At 39.2% G+C, this 13,347-nt stretch overlaps 1 long non-coding RNA gene across 1 annotated transcript; it reads right to left on the bottom strand.

Annotated features, from left to right (window-relative positions):
• Nucleotides 1-1,282: 1,282 nt before the first annotated feature.
• On the bottom strand, nt 1,283-13,120 carry LOC117803100. The gene is made up of 4 exons (XR_004626757.1): nt 13,060-13,120; nt 11,992-12,116; nt 10,534-10,624; nt 1,283-2,104 (listed from the first exon to the last, which is right to left on the bottom strand). It is a non-coding gene; the product is annotated as an uncharacterized LOC117803100 (long non-coding RNA).
• Between the last annotated feature and the right edge of the window lie 227 nt (nt 13,121-13,347).

Raw genomic sequence — 13,347 nt, forward strand, 5'->3', positions numbered from 1 at the left:
TTTGGTGACCAGAGCTTTTATAGGAGTTTTGATTCCATAACTAAACTCCATCTCTAGCATCACTCGCCTCCCCAGAGGTCAGGAAGGTGGACTGATACCATGCGTTCAAAGCCCCAACCCTCTAATCATGTCAATGGTCTTTCCAGCATGACAGGCCCCCATCAAGCTATCTAGAGGCCCACCATGAGTTTCCCCATTAGCATAACTCAAGTGTGATCCAAAGGGCTCATGAGTAACAAAGACACTTCTATCCCTACCGGGAACCTGAGACAAAGACAAAATTCTTTATTGTATGACAGGCTCCAAAGCAAAATTTGAAAACCACTGTCCAACAGAGCACACTTTAAGCTTTTAAATATAATATAGCCTAAACAGATGGTAGATTCCCTGAGGTCAGGGAGATGACTGATTTACTATTCCTCTAGTGAATTACACAGTGAGTAGCACACAGTGAATGTGTCATAATGTTGTACGGCACTTTCCTTAAACTAATCTTATGTTGTCTGTGACTTTTTTTCCTAGTTACTTCAAGCTCTAACATGTATTTTCCCTTCTCTGTATCTAGTATGTAAGCTCCTGGAGGCTAGATGCATTTGTATATTCTAAGGGTATGATAAATGCTTGTTAAACAAATTAATGTTTCCTTATGAATAATTATAATGCATGATGATAAAAGAATGATTTACTTCAAATGGTGCTGTAATTTAAAAGAAAACATATCACACATGATCTGGTCATAACACAAATAAGGCACAATGGTAATTTTAGATTATCATCTACAATTAAATTTGGGGGTCTTTAGTGGAGAAAATAAAGGGTTAGGTTGTATGGAGATCAACAGTTTAGAAAAAGGGTCAAGGTTCACCTGTGTTCTAAGAGATAGTTCTTTCTTTTTCTTTTTCAGTTTTAGAGAGGTATAACTGACAAATAAGAGTATGATATTCAAAGTGTACAGCATAATCATTTGTTATGTGTATACATTTTTAAGGATTCCTCTCAACTAATTCATTAATACATATATACATATGTATATATATACATATATGCATATATATGCATATGTATATATATATACACATATGCAGAGAGAGAGAGATAATTACTTTTTGGTGAGAACATTCTCTTGGCAAATTTCAATATACAATTCAGTGTTATCAACTATAGTCACCATGTTATATGTTGGATCCTCAGACTTCATTCATCTTATAACTGAAAGTTTGTACTTTTACCAACTTCTCCCTATTTCCCCCATCCTCTAGCCTCTGGTGATGAGGGAGCAGAGGGCTAGCTGAAGACAAAGCATAAGCAGACAGCAGCAACCACCCCCCCCACTCCTGGGTGGGACCTGTGTGACATTCTTCCAGGGATCTCGAACTATCTTAATGCTAATACCTTGCTAGAGGGGAAAACAACCTTAACTTGACAATGGCAGGGTCTGGATATCTCCTAGGTATCTTGTAGGTCCTCTTTAGCATATGAAATTTCTTTTGAAACCTCCCTTTCCTTACTTCCCCCAATTCCGGAGTATATAACCGCCTCAAGACTCTTTCTCCTCATGGGTCCTGTTCCTGTGCTTTAATAAACCACCGTTCTGTACCAAAGACGTCTCAAGAATTCTTTCTTGGCCGTCGCCTCCCAACCTCACCCCACCGAACCTCACCTGGCAACCATTTTTTTATTCCTAGTTTTTGAAGCTGTTATAAAATTTACATTTTATTAGTAGATATACCTGCTAATATTTCTATCATTCCAGGGATGGTCAGTGTATTTGGTATGGAGTCATTCTAAATGATCAGGAATTATGCTATCTCTTCCATTCTTGCCTCCCACTCCAACTATAAATATAAATGACTTTATTATATCCACTCGGTTCTAGGAAAAATGATTTTTCCATAACATACTGTCCATACGCATGCCTCTTTCCTCTTTGCTACCTATATGGACTGTTTTGTCCAAGACTAACCACTTCTGTTTCTTCTCTAGACTGTTTACCATACTGTCTTTTGAAAATCTCCACTAAATAGTACTCATTAGTCAACTACTGTATCAGGCATCATCTCTTGACGTCTGGGCCTTCAGTCTTAAAAAGGTAATGCCGGAGAATCTAGCAAAAGTGATAAAAACAGACACAAAGTGATTAAAATTAAGCATAAAAAACTAATAATCACGTCATACCCATTAAGAAGACTGCTATCAAAAACAACAACAACAACAACAACAAAGAGGGGCACCTGGTGGCTCAGTCGGTTAAGCAACCGACTCTTGATTTCTGCTCAGGTCATTATCTCAGAGTTCTGGGACCCAGTCCTGTTGGGCTCTGTGTTCAGGGTGGAGTCAGCTCCCTCCCTCTGTTCCTCCCTGGGCTCTCTCTCTCTCCCTCCCTCAAATAAATAAATAAATAAATAGACAAATAAAATATTAAAACAAAACAAAGACAATGACAAGTTTTGGGAGGATGTGGAGAAACTGGAACCCTTGCACACGGTTGTGCACTGTCGGTGAGAATGTAACATGGTGCAACCTCTGTGGAAAACAGTATGGTGGCTCCTCAAAAAATTAAAAATACAATTACCATGTGGCTCAGAAATCCCACTCTGGGTATATCTCAAAAGAACTGAAAGCAGGGACTGGACGAGAAATTTGTATACACATGTTCATAGCAGCATTGCTCATAATAGCCAAAAGGTGGAAGGAATCCAGGAGTCCAACAGGAGACATGTGGGTAAACAAAATGTGGTGGACACATACAAAGGGATTTTTTTTTCAAACTTGAAAAGGAAGTTCTGCAACACAAGTGTCTGTCAATAGATGAACGGATAAGGAAGAAGTGGTATACATATACAATGGAGTATTACTCAGCCAAAAAATAAATGAGATCTTGCCATTTGCAACAATATGGATGGACCTAGAGAATGTTACATTAACTGAAATAAATCAGACAGAGTACCAGAGAGTAACACATAGAGATGTCCAATCCCTATATTATATACCTAAAACTAATGGAACATTGTATATCAACTATACTTGACTTAAAAATTTTTGGGTGGCTCAGTCGTTAAGCGTCTGCCTTAGGCTCAGGGCGTGATCCCGGCGTTTTGGGATCGAGCCCCACATCAGGCTCCTCCGCTAGGAGCCTGCTTCTTCCTCTCCCACTCCCCCTGCTTGTTCCCTCTCTTGCTGGCTGTCTCTATCAAGTGAATAAATAAAATCTTAAAAAAAAATTTTTTTTTAAAAGAAACTGTACGTTGTTGTTTTTTTGCAAAAAAAAAAAAATTAAAGAAGGAAATTCTGACCTATGCTACAAGATGGATGAACCTTGAGGACTTCAAGCTAAGTAATAAGAAAGAAGACAGATAACTGTGTCCTAAGATGCCCAGGTACTTGCTTAAACATTCTGGGCATGTGGGTGTGTCTGTGATGGTGTTTTCAAATGAGATTAACATTTGAATTGGCAGATGGAGTAAAGGAAATTGTCCTCCCTGATATGAGCAACCTTCATCCACTGTGTTGAATGTCTACAAAGAATAAAAAGGAAGAGGGAACTCCAACTGCCTGATTCTTTGAGCTGGGACATCAGTCTTCTCCTGCCTGTGGACTCCAACAGACATCAGCTCTTCCTGGGTTGCAAGCCTGCCAGCTTTTAGAATGGAACCACATCATCAGCTCTCCTGGATCTTCAGCTTGCTGACTGCAGATCTTGGGACTTCTTGGCTTGCATAAAGGTGTGAGCTCATTCCTTTTAATACATTTCTCTGTATCTGAATCTATGTCTGTGTGTATATCTATGTATCCCGTTAGTTCTGTTTCTCTGGAGAACCCTGGCTAATATATATGAGATACCTAGAGTAGTCACATTCATAGAGACAGAAGGTAGAACCATGGTGGGCAGAAGCTGGGGAGTCATTGTTTAATGGGTACAGACTTCTGATTGTGCAAGATGAAAAGACTTCTGGGGATGGATGGGGGTGATGGTTGCGCAACAATGTGAATGTACTTAATGCCCCGAACTGTATACTTAAACATGGTTAAGATGGTAAGTTTTAGGTTATGTGCATTTTGCCACAATTTTGTAAAAAATTTAAAAATGTTAAAAAAAAAAAACAACTAATAGTCTCAACTATTAAACATACCAAAGTTGGCTGTGATGACAACCAAATGTAGCAGTGAGACTCTCTGTGTTATTTACCAAACTCATTATGCATGGTTTGTGTTATGGAATCTGGTATTGGTGGGAGAAATGGCAGCAATTACCAGCCTTTGCTAATTTTTTGAGACTTGTTGAGAATGTAGAAAAAAGAACATTTTCATTTATTCAAGAAATACTTAGTGAGCACTCACTCCGCCAGGTTGTGTGCTAGGCACTTGGGAGAAGCTGCTCAACCAGACAGCCCCCTCGAGCTTAGGACCCAATGAAGAAGAGAGAATGAAAGGCATATAATAGTGCTTACAGGTTGTGATAAGGGCAATGAGATTAAAAATAGGGAAGGAGGCCTACTTTGATAGGGAATCAGGAAGCTTCTCTGAGAAGTAGCATTTTAAGCCGAGACCTGAAACTGAGAAAGAACCAGTTACGGAAGAGAATTCTGGGTGGAGGGAGCAGCCAGAGTAAAAGCTCAATAATCCCTGAACTACTGAAGAAAGTGGTACTTATGCATGGTTGCATACCTTGAATGGTGCTGAATAAAGGGGACTTCCGTAAGGTTACAGAGTAATGACATAGGAGATATGATGTTTTCGGCTATAAAATGAGAGGCTAATATTCTGTGATAACTAGATGCTTTTGAGGAAATATTTTAAGGATAAATCGTGTACAAAAGAAAAAAATTCTCTAAAATAAATAGAATAGTCCTCGAAAAAATGGGCACATGTTGCCTTTTATCAATTAATTGTATACACTACAGATTGACAATTTTAAAGGAATCTTATAGACAATCCTTTTAAATAGTGAAAATTGGTCTCTAATTTAGCTTCTTGATAAGCTCATGTATGGTGAAATGGATTTATGGTTGTGGGGCTCAGATCAAATTCAGTGTTAGAACAACTGATAACAGGTATTAACTCAGAGTCAAGGGGTGGTACTGGGAAAATGGTTTTCCAGAATGCTGGAAAGTGTGGAACTGAGACACGGGGGCTCACTCTGCTCTCCCTTGCTGGCCTTTGAGATGCAGGGATCAAAAGAGATTGACATAAATAGTTCCTTAGCTAGAAGTACGTAGATTGATTACATTTTTTCCTGAACAGGACTTGAATGTAATGAAAATTATGTTGTTACAAGAAATGCGCTTTCCACACTTGGCAACACCCTACCTACCTTGAGTGAGCAGTTGTGTTGGAAGCTTGTGCCTCCACTAGGGATTTTTGGGGGCCAAGGGATATACATATGTGTGGCCATCTTGCTTCTACCAAGATCTTTTCCCTTTGTTAATAAGTTAGGAGGTTGATGTGACTTGCATTTATAACCTATAGCTCATCATGTTTTCATGTATATGGAGAGGTACTGTAAAGTGATGGATACCAAGGACAGCCACATCTCTCAGCAAAGCCACTCCTGCAAGGCTTCTGGGGAAAAGCTGGCATCAGTCAGAACTCTTGTAATAAGAGCTAAGTCAAACTCACATGAAATAAATATTTATTTGCTCGCTGATGTCCAAGGGGGTGGTTCAGATTTGGCTGATTCAGAGTTCAAAGTATATTGCCAGGACACTTTGTTTCTGTTTGTCTTAATCATTTCTCTTGCATTTCTCTTGTCACAGGCGGGCTCTCCCTGAATTATAGCAAATATGGCCTCAGCAGTTCTTGAATTACATGGGGGCTGTAATCTGAGTAAGTAAGAGTCCCTACACCTATAGCCATCCCTGATGAAATTCTCTGACTGGTGCTGGGTCAAGCTCTGTGAGTCTGAGTCCTATGCCCAGCCCTCTGCCTGGTGAGGGGGGACCAGGTCTGGGAGATGCAGGTGCCCAAAGGAAAAGTGGTTACTCCCATTAGAAAAAGTGGAAGGGGAGTTCTGGCAGGCAAATATAACAGACTATCTAGCACAGAAAGAAACCAAAAAATTGTTCTTTTGGAGGAAAAGGGACAGAAGACTCTTGTACCTCCATATGTATGTGTGTGTGTGTGTGTGTGTGTGTGTGTGTATTCAAATATAACAAAGGCAACTTATCACAGTAATCAAGACTTCTAGACACCCCCATACTGAATTTACATTTAATATCCACTTAAAATACTTCAAATTATCAAGTTGCCTAATGTCCAAAGCTTGCTTACTCAAATCATTAACATTTCCTGAATACCCACTGTGTGATCTGCTAGACCCTTTCCATTCATTATTGAATCCTCACAATACTCTATTAAGTATTATTTACATTTTACAGATGAGGGTATCGAGGCTCGGAAAGGCTAAGTAATTTGCCCAACATCACACAACTAGAAATTAAGGGTAATTAGAGCCCGGATTTGCCTGGTTCCAAAGCCTATAGTTTTATTATTTCATGTTTATTCCTTAGTTCAACTTATTTGTTCACAAGGACTTGAAGATTGAGCTAGAGGGGAAATAATTACATAAGCGTATTGACGACCTACTGGAAAAGTGTTAATATTCTTAATACGAAGAGAGCTCTTAAAATCAGAACAATATTTAAAAAAATCAGAACAATCATTCAAAAAATACATGCAAGAGTATTAGACTGTTTAGAAACAAAAGTGCAGATGACTTTTGAACATATGAATAAGTGTTCATCCTCACTGGTGATCAAAGGCATAAAAGTTAAAATAACAAATGTCAGTTTGGGGGTACCATATAGATAATGATTTTCTTTCTTTTCCTTTCTTCCCTCCCTCCCTCCCTCCCTCTTTCCTTCCTTTCTTCCTAATTTTAGTTGTGTAGGGAAGGGATCAGGGAAGCAGAGGCCCTCATACAAACTGGTGAGAGTAAATATTGGTACAATCCCTTTACTTTCCCCAAATCTAGCTTTTTAAGATTATTATGAGCAAATAGCAATACTCAGAAGCCCCCTCCCCATCTATAAATTTCCCACAACTGTTTTCAACTCTTTAGCTGATTCTTGGTATTTATCTCAATTCTCAATATCTCTAACAACATGCTTATGTTGCTACTTTGTGAGTTTTCAATTTTAGGTGTTTTCTGAGTCTTCAGCTGTAAGCATTATCTACTGATTTTCGACTTTGGAAGATGGGAATTTAGCTCTGTCCTCACTAGTCACTATCCTCCTATCTTACTAATTCAGTTATATCATAATTTGGCTACCTTAACATTCAATGTTTATGCTTTATGACTACATAAATGCCAGTTATAGCTGAGCCATATACTATACTGTACTTTACCTTTCCTGCACATTCTGTTTTCCTTGAAATTAGTAATTTTTCTTTTGTTTGTTTAGTCTTTTATGGGCTCACTATTAACCCATTAACTTGTGTTGTTTTCCATTTTCTTGACAATTTCTAGTGACTTTGATTTTCCTGAAGTCTCTTTGAACCCTCTGATCAGATCCTATGGAGACTGGTAGCCTTTTGGCCTACTGCACAGCTGTCTCTTCTGGCTTTCTCTTCCCGAGAAAAGGTACATCAAAACACATTGTTTTTGAGATTTTTACATGTCTGAAAATGTCTCTTCTACTGTCACTCTTAATTGATAGTTGGCTGGGTGTGTAATTCTTGATAACAATTTTCTTTCAGAATTTTGAAGGCATTGCTTCATTGTCTTCTGGCTTCCACTATTGCTATAGCAGGCAAATTTCTCCCCAGGGGCAAATGTAATGTATAGAGAATATACTTCTTGCTCTTTAAATAAAAATAAAAAAAATATGCCATTTATGCATTCAATATTTCAACAAACTTAAATATTGTAACTCAGTGCCAAAGTAAAATAAGTTTTCGTATTGACATCTTTATTATGTTTTGATAAACAGGCACCTGGGGTTATATTGTCTCTCTCTTTTCCCTTTGGCTATGACTTTGGAAGTCCAATGCTATTCTGATACTTAATTCTTTTTTTTTTTTTTTTTAAAGATTTTATTTATTTATTCGACAGAGATAGAGACAGCCAGCGAGAGAGGGAACACAAGCAGGGGGAGTGGGAGAGGAAGAAGCAGGCTCATAGCAGAGGAGCCTGATGTGGGGCTCGATCCCATAACGCCGGGATCACGCCCTGAGCCGAAGGCAGACGCTTAACTGCTGTGCCACCCAGGCGCCCCCCTGATACTTAATTCTTGATGTAAAGCTTGACGTTCTCCCTGAAAGCTAGCAAATATTGTTGGGGTTTTGTTGTTGTTGTTGTTGTTGTTGTTGCTGTCAGTTTGCTGAAATTTCACGAACAACTTCCTTGGGCTAAGCCTTTTTAATCTGAACACTTGATTCCTTCATTTCTGGGGAATTTTCTTCCATTTTGATGAGTTCCTTCCCTGTTCATTTTGTCCTCTACTTCAGGAACTCTTGAACTCATTCGTTAGAACTCCTGGACTGATCTTTCAATTTTTAAACTTTCTTTGCCTTTTCTTAGTATTTCTGTTCCTTTTTCTGGGAGACTAATGCAACTTTATTTTCCAATCTTTCTCTTGAGTTCATTTTATTTCTGCCACAAAAATTAGTCTTTACACATACCTATTTTTTTGATGTATTTCTTATCTTTGTTTTTCATGTCATTAATTTTTATTTGTCTTTAGTATTCCTTCTTTCAACTTCCTTTGGATTTAATGCTATTCTTTTTTATACTTAAGTTGAAAGATTAGTTCATTAATTTTTAGCCTCTAAGCACAGTAAAGCTTTAGATTCACATCACAGGATTTAACTGGAGGCATTTTCATTATTGTTCAGTTCCAAGTGTTTTCTAATTTTATTTTCTTCTTTGACCCATTAGTGTACAGAAGCATATCTGTTTTTTAAAAATGTCATAAAATTGATTCCTTGCTTAATTGCATTAAGATCCAAAATTGTGTTCTGTTCTTTGATTTTTGTTGAAACTTGCTTTATGGCCTTTAACATAACTCATTTCTAATGTTCTATTTGTTCTTGCAGATAATGTGCACTCTCCAATTTATGCTTGCTATTTTTTGGTATGTTAAATAAAACTTGTTAACTGTGCTGTGCAAATATCCTATATATTTACCGAGTCAACTTAAATTAAACTTATTGGCTTACATTTTCTTGATAACAAGCAAAAACTTGTATATTCAGGTATCAAACCCATCTGAGTTTCAGGTAGAAGTCACAATTTCTTAAAGAAAAAAAACGTTCTACCTAGAATCAAGCAGATAGATGTGATGTCTTATTGTCCACCTCAGCAATTTTTTCTCCTACTCTCCCATTTAGCTAATTCTGTAGCCTGGCTTTATGCTGGGGTCTTCAATCCAACCCCCTGTACTGTGTGTCACCTACAGCTATAGGAACCCACAAGAGATGTTTTCAGGGCATCCAGCACCTTTGGTGATTCCTAACCTTCCAGACTCTTCCCCCAGCTTTATTCCTGGATCTAGAAAATTTTCTCTACTTTCTTATAAGTTTACTAATTCATTTTAAGTGCTGTTTTAAAATATTTTATCCAGCATTATTGAGTATTTTGTGTGTGTGGTGGTGTTCTTCCAGTGTATATTTCTTACCTTACTCATCTCTCTCAACTTCTCATGTTCTTGCTCTCTCTTATTTCATAAAGGCTATGTATTCTTGCGTCCTTAACCATGGCAAGCAGCATTTCCCCCCCTCATCACTGTAATACATTTTCAGTGATTTACCTATCTTCTGAATTGACATGCTATTTTATTTTCCTTGTCTCACAGTATTTTTTAAATGGATCCTATTTTCCTCCTTTTTCCTAATTTTTGGATATAGAATATTTCATTGATCCTGACCTGGTCTTTGCCAGCAGACAGGCTGGTCGAATTTGTCTTTGGCCCTCTTGTCTGTCCACTTGTGTGCTGGTCAAATTCCCTTCATAGATCTTAAGATCTAGCAGGCTTTGGCTCTTGTGGTTCCTTTGGGTTCCTTCTCATAACTCTGAATAGATGGAGTTCAAGAAAACCTACAGTTCACGGTGTTCTCAAGGCTGCTATTCCTGTCATGTCCTTTTCTAAGAACATTTCATGATACAAAGTGGGCATCATCTGTTCTCTTCTTTCCTCTTTTCTCCAATTCCCTGCTCACTTTTTATTTTATTTTATTATTTTATTTTGATTGCTTGTAGATAAGGGGAGAGTTCTTACAAATTGTTTTAGAAGAAGTGTTGAAGAGGATGAATAGGTGGGGCAGCTTCAGCCCCAAAACAGAACAGTGGAGAGAACTGTTACCTAGTTTTGTGACTAAACTGTGTGGCATGCAGGTGATCTCCTGCAGGTATTGCTAAAAATGCATATTCTTGGGCCTTTTCAGACCTACTGAGTCAGAATCTCAGGGTGGGGATGGGGAGTGAAGCCCGAGAATCTACATTTTAGCAATTCTCTAGATGATCGGGTGCACACTGGATTCTGGGAACCACTATGATTTCTTAAGAAGGCAAACAGTAAAGAGGGATGAAGCACTTACCTTTTTAAAACTGGCATAACAAGGATGGATTATTAGTTGAATTTCCTGTCCAATTACATGAACATGGTAGGAAAAATATTCCTCCTGGACTCTGGAAAAAAGAGTAACAATCAATACCAGTTTTTGGTAGTGTGGTTTTTAAAAAGTATATGGGTAGTTACTTTAGTGAGAATTTGAGGGAAAATACACAGTGGTTGTGATAGACATCTTTTAAAACCAAAGACCTCTGGTTTATCTTTCAACCATTGCTGAGGTCTACTTTTTCCAATTCAGACTCATTGCCACCAACAGGGGTTCATTATTGCAAGCAGAGACTATTTTTACTGCCACATAGCTAGAACTTGAAGCTTCCTTTCTTCCTTACTCAATTCATAATTCATGTCACATATAAAACATGATCAAAACATCCAGTGGCTACCCAGTCTGCCTAGACAATGAAGTCCAACTTTCCAACTTCGTCCAACCATTCAAGATTCTTCATTGTATAATCTTTTCTTCCCTCCCCTGTTCTCCTAAGATTATGCCCTTCTCGCCTGGCTGGTCTCATCGTCCCTGTCAGGATTTGCTTGTCAGGACTATGAGCTTCTGCTCATGCTCTATACCCACTTCTTTGCTTATCCAAATCTAAACTGGTGTTCAAAGTAAAGCTCAGGTGTTACCTTTTCTCTGGCTCAAATTTTCCCTTCACAGTGCAGATCTGTCACTAAAATATCTTCATTGTCCCATTTCCTAGAGGATAACAAACTCTTTCACCTCACATACAACATGGCTCCAATTTCTCTTTCCAGTCTTATCTCTACAAACTTTATGTACTTGACCTCCAGACACAGTGAATCATTCTCTGATTCTCAGTCTGGCCATGTATGTCCAGCTTTCCGTACCTTTTTTTTTTTTTTTAAGATTTTATTTATTTATTCGACAGAGATAGAGACAGCCAGCGAGAGAGGGAACACAAGCAGTGGGAGTGGGAGAGGAAGAAGCAGGCTCACAGTGGAGGAGCCTGATGTGGGGGCTCGATCCCATAACGCCGGGATCACGCCCTGAGCCGAAGGCAGATGCTTAACCGCTGTGCCACCCAGGCGCCCCTCCGTACCTTTGTACATTGCTCTTCCCTCTGCCATATATGACTTACCCTTTCTCCACTTGAAAAACTCTCAAATATCCTTCAAGACCCATTTTAAACATTAAATTCTCTGGGAAACCTCACTGATCTCTCTCCCTGGAGAAGCATGTCACCCCAGAGTATCTTGAGTCTAAATATCCTAACCATGGATCTCATTGTATTGTAATTTATCATTCGTAGGTCTGCTTTTGTACTGGATGTGGGCCCATTGCTACACAGTACCCAGCAGGGTACTGTTTATCCAACAGTTGCTTGAAAAATGTTGCTGAATGATTAAATGCTGTAACCTGTATTGATTTCCCCATTGTCTCAACTTCTGAGCTCTTAGTGCTTACATAAGTCATTTTGCTCAGTTTCCTCAGATTGTTTTCCTACTGTCTCAAGTGTGTGCCGGATTCCAGCAAGATTACATAGCAACGTCCTGATCAAGACTTCACTTTTCCAGCCTCAGTGTCTTCACCTGTAAAATAGAGAATTATAATAGTGCCTCAATCAAAGTGTGAAATGAAATGTTGCATTGCAGGGTTTAGCACAAGGCCTGGCACATAATATAAACTCCAAGTGGGTCAAAACTTTCATACACTGTTACATCTTGCATTTCTGTCATTCCCCCCCTAGCAGTCACATAGGGCAGTAGTGAAGATTATATGGGAACATACCCGTGAAACCATGTTGTAATGCACGAGGCAAACATTTACGTTTATTTTCACTGGGTTCTAACTAGCTTAGAAGCCTGTTTCAGCCTTCACCCCTTAGGTCCTCTGCAAGATGCACAAAGCTATATCCAGCTCAGCTTTTCTTTTACAGCCTCCTATCACCTCTCAGCACCTGTCACAGGATTATGACATAGTAAATGCTCCATACAAAGGCAGTGACAGCTCCAGAATTACCAAGGCCTCTAGCTGCAAGTGAAGCCTTCTGCATTCTTTTTTGTTTGCTGTTTGTTTTGTATTATTTCATTTAAACACGTTGCCTTGGTCAATTCACCGCAGACATTTTGGAGATGCTGTATATTTATATTAGGCTTGGTTTGCTTTGTGTTAGGACCTCTTCCTCCTTTGGCATGTATGCCAGGGAGGCAGCTTTAGCCAGTGTTCTACTTTTTTCTCTTACTAAAGACGTAAGTTATATTTATATAACTCTTCCACTGCAGAAAGACTGAACAAGTGCTTGATTTGGGTCCTTTCTGACATTTTGGCAATTTGTGTATATCACTAAGACCTGACTTTTGCGTTTAGAATGTAAGACGTTATAATACACATATAGGAAAAAAAAGATAAAGGATAAGGCTTTCAAATACTGTATGGAAACACAGGTAGGGTTACAATGAATCGTAATAGGTAAAAATTCCCACAATTTCGAGGGTACTAGGCAATTTCTGAAAAGGATTTGAAGCAACGTACAGGGAAAGCTCAACAGAAAACGACTGGGCCATTAACCAGGAACCGAAAACTTGCATCTGAAGAGTTATCCCATTAAATGCTCCTGAAACCCTTAGGCACTTCCTGAACTCAGAGTTTACGGGACTGCCCGGGAACGTGGAGGGCGGCCTGGTGAATCCAGGTGAACCCACGCAGGTGCGAGAGAGGCCAGCACGGGAGCCCAAGCTCCGCAGCTCCGCCGCTCGAGAACCCGGGCACCCGGCCCCGCTCAGCGCTCCGCCGCGCCTGCTCGGCGGTCGGCCCCCGGCG

This window comes from Ailuropoda melanoleuca, chromosome 7 (genome assembly GCF_002007445.2).
Source record: "Ailuropoda melanoleuca isolate Jingjing chromosome 7, ASM200744v2, whole genome shotgun sequence".
NCBI lineage: Eukaryota > Metazoa > Chordata > Mammalia > Carnivora > Ursidae > Ailuropoda > Ailuropoda melanoleuca.